The sequence below is a fragment of the Bos indicus genome, chromosome 9 (genome assembly GCF_029378745.1).
Source record: "Bos indicus isolate NIAB-ARS_2022 breed Sahiwal x Tharparkar chromosome 9, NIAB-ARS_B.indTharparkar_mat_pri_1.0, whole genome shotgun sequence".
Classification (NCBI taxonomy): domain Eukaryota; kingdom Metazoa; phylum Chordata; class Mammalia; order Artiodactyla; family Bovidae; genus Bos; species Bos indicus.
In genome coordinates this window covers 103,526,182-103,529,942 of record NC_091768.1, presented here as the reverse complement: position 1 = coordinate 103,529,942, position 3,761 = coordinate 103,526,182, and the positions used below count along the sequence as shown (strand labels likewise).

The following is a 3,761-nucleotide window of genomic DNA, read 5'->3' as shown; positions in this document are numbered from 1 at the left end:
TTCTTCACCCTCTGAGCAGCCAGGGAAGCCCTCAGTTCAGGGCAGGGCAATTCTGATCATCACAGGTTGTAGAGCCAGGAGTTGTGATGAGCGTTGTCAGTCTGCTTGGGTTCAGTCACCGGGAGAGAAGTGAAGCCCCAGAACATGGAGGGGAGGGCTGGAGAGACCCCATGACCACAGAGGGGAGGGATGAAGAGACCCCACAGAGTGGAGGGGTGAAGAGACAGACGCATGGGTGCACAAAGGCAACGCATCCACTGGGGGAACAGTTGCTGGGAAGGTGCCTCCGAGGGAGAAAGCATCTCTCTGAGCCACAGAAACGCCATCTCCTGATGGCGGCTGCCTGTTCTCGGCGGTGGAGGCCTGCAAAAGACATCTCCGCATCAGCCAGGACCTGGACTTTGAACTCAGCTATTTCACCAGAGATGTTTAAATTGGGGAAAACCAGAGTCTGTTTGAACTCAGTACAAAAATAGCATTTGTACTCTCTGCAGGCTTCTCTAGCAGATTTAATTATGGTCTTTGCAGTCAGGTGAGTGCCCTGGATTCTTTTTTTTTTTTTTTATCTTCTTCTTCTTCTTTTGAATTGCTACTTTCCAGGCAGAATTTTCCTATCTTCCAAAAACCTGTAATTATGTCAAGGAATCCTCAATAAATTATACTTATTTAATTTTATTATGGGAGGGAAGGCTCAAGATGTATGGCTGCTGGTGAAATATCAAGGTGTGATCTTTGAACCACACTTTTCAAGAGTTAGTCTGGCAATTTTAGAAGCTTGAAGAATTAATGAACAGAATAATGATGTTAATTTCAAACAAGCATATGGAAAATAGGAAAGAATAACAATTTCTTAACTTAGTGGGAAGCTGAAGCCTCATATTACAGAAAAACCCACAAAGCAACCATTGTAGAAAACATCCTCTTTGCTTCCCTTACAGAAAATTTTTCTCTTAAAGGAAAAAATATACATGTATTTAGGTGCGAAAATGTCAGTGCATCTTCATTTTTCTTCCTTGGCTGGAAGCAACAAAGCTGAGTTCCGTGTGCGCTTCACTTCATCACTGCTCGTTTCCAGCAGGACTGTGATGTCTTGTGTGGTCACACCACACCTGTGTCATGGTTAGCTTGTGGCCACCACAGATGGATCCTGACTCTGTGGGCTCTTGATGCGGAATCAGGGACCTTCTAAGGTGGCTATTGAGGATAGATTCTTGTGCCAGAACACAGAGACACCTAAAACCTCTGCAACACCATCATACAAAAGGTAAAACTCTAAAGGATGACTAGGGAGGACAATTAGATTCACACATAAAACGCTGAAGTGTGTAACCTAGCAGATGGGGTGCAGAAAACGGTACACCCCCTGAGATCGTAAGGGTTGCTGGCCCTGGAAGCATGAGTAAGCACAGAAAAATTAAGTTACGTAAAAAACAACCAGAAGCTTAAAAAGAGACTAGACTCAGGAAGTATCAGGCATATGTCAATACACGGAATAAAGAGGCCCAAGCTGAACAGTTATTGGAGGAAGTGGGAGGGGGAAAGTAACGTAATTTACATACACACACAGAGTTTGTCAATGATAATTATTCTACATCAAACTGGGGAAGCAAACATACAGAACTGATCACAATGAGGAGATCAGCACAGAAACGAAAAAAGAAAAAGAAAAATGAATGTGCCCCTCGAGGAAGACCGATGGTCCCGAGAACAACGGAAACAGAATCTTGGGATGCTGCTGTTGTGCAGTCACTAAGTCGTGTCCGACTCTTCGCCACCCATGGACTGCAGCATGCCAGGCTTCCCTGTCCTTGTCTATCTCCTGGAGCTTGCTCAAGCTCACGTCCATCAGGTCGGTGATACCATCCAACCATCTCACCCTCTGGGATGCTTATAAGAAGCCAAGGAGACAGACCCTACATCATCAACCCTTTAACTAGGGCTGGCTTCACTATCGCTCATATTTTCTAAATTGGACTGAAGAATACAATGCTTTTATTTAAGCTGAACGAACTGAATTTGCAGATATTCACCTCCGTTGACCAAACCTCGGGATAAAAAGGTGTTTCCACGTCGGCCATCTTAGTATCATGTAGTCACTGTGATGCACGCTTTTTCAGCCACGTGAAGCCCACGGCTGACTCCTGTCCATGGTCCCCATCTCCCCGGGCGGGCCTGAGGGCACTGACCCCGCTGCGTCCAGCAGCCCTAGACGGAGAGCCCTCCCTGGGGTACGTGGAGAAGCCGCTGGCACGGCCAAGTCTGTACAATGGGGCCAGTACGTCGACGCCAAAAAGTTGTTAGAAAGAAAAACAAAATGAAGATCGCGGTCCACTGCACGTTGTGTGTAACAGGCTCGAGACTTCTCCTGTTCTGGGAACCTCCCCTCCTCCCGTGTCACCCCCGATCCCACAGCAAACCGAGAGAGGCCCTCCTCCCCACTCCCCGCGGCCCCTCCTCCCCACTCCATGCTGGGCCTCCTCCCCACTCCCCACGGGCCCACCTCCCCACTCCCCATGGGCCCTCCTCCCCACTCCCCCCGGGCCCTCCTCCCCACTCCCCGCGGGCCCTCCTCCCCACTCCCCCCGGGCCCTCCTCCCCACTCCATGGTGGGCCTCCTCCCCACTCCCCGCGGGCCCTCCTCCCCACTCCCCCCGGGCCCTCCTCCCCACTCCATGCTGGCCCTCCTCCCCACTCCATGCTGGCACTCCTCCCCACTCCATGCTGGGCTTCCTCCCCACTCCCCCCAGGCCCTCCTCCCCACTCCATGGTGAGCCTCCTCCCCACTCCCTGCGGGCCCTCCTCCCCACTCCCCGCAGGCCCTCCTCCCCACTCCCCCCCCGGGCCCTCCTCCCCACTCCATGGTGGGCCTCTTCCCAACTCCCCGCGGGCCCTCCTCCCCACTCCCCCCGGGCCCTCCTCCCCACTCCATGGTGGGCCTCCTCCCCACTCCCCGCGGGCCCTCCTCCTCACTACCCCCGGGCCCTCCTCCCCACTCCCCGCGGGCCCTCCACCCCATTCGTTGCTCACCGTCCATTTGGAGGCTGCTCTGTCTTGGCATCTGGACGGCCATCAGCTCACGGGCCACCTTGACTCCCACCTCCCTCCTGTTCGGTTTCACGCATCTGAATCGAAATTGTGAGAACTCCACCTGACGTCCGCAGGGGCGCCGCCTGCTGCCTGCGTGCCGCGGAGGTGAGAGCAGACGGCAGGCGCTTTTTTGCCGGTCTTTCCCAAGTCTCCCTCACCACCAGCAACCTGTTGGTCCTGAATGAGGGCTGGCTTTTTCATTCTGTCTACAAGTGTAAGAGTGAAGAAATCATTCATCAGGGCAGTGTGTGTTGAAAGAGGGACAATTTGAAACAAGCTGCGTTATTTGATTTTTATCTTTCACTGAGCCTGGAGACATGATTATTTTTAAACTTTCCTTTTGGTAAGCTTGGCTTGTCATTTTATATCACTGACATTTTTTCTTTATTTATTCAAGCTGAGGGTTCAGAAATTATTGAAAGCAGGAGTTGTGGGCTGTTACATGTGTGCCCAATAAAAATAAGTTTTCATCAAGCTGTTTGAAGATGTAGTTATAAAATATTTTTAATAAAGTGGCTCCACCTACTCACAGGCTACTTTTTATGGCTGATGTGAATTAAAATCCACACCCAAACTTTATGGCTAATGTGCTTTGCCACTGATACAAAGAACAGAGGTGGAAGGGATTCCAGAAAGTGGCTGCAGGTAACGTGGCCGACACCCCAGCTTCTTAA

At 51.1% G+C, this 3,761-nt stretch overlaps 1 long non-coding RNA gene across 1 annotated transcript; it reads right to left on the bottom strand.

Annotated features, from left to right (window-relative positions):
* Window positions 1-546: 546 nt before the first annotated feature.
* LOC139184999 (uncharacterized) lies at window positions 547-3,383 on the bottom strand. The gene is made up of 2 exons (XR_011568598.1): window positions 3,028-3,383; window positions 547-2,259 (listed from the first exon to the last, which is right to left on the bottom strand). It is a non-coding gene; the product is annotated as an uncharacterized lncRNA (long non-coding RNA).
* Window positions 3,384-3,761: the final 378 nt, after the last annotated feature.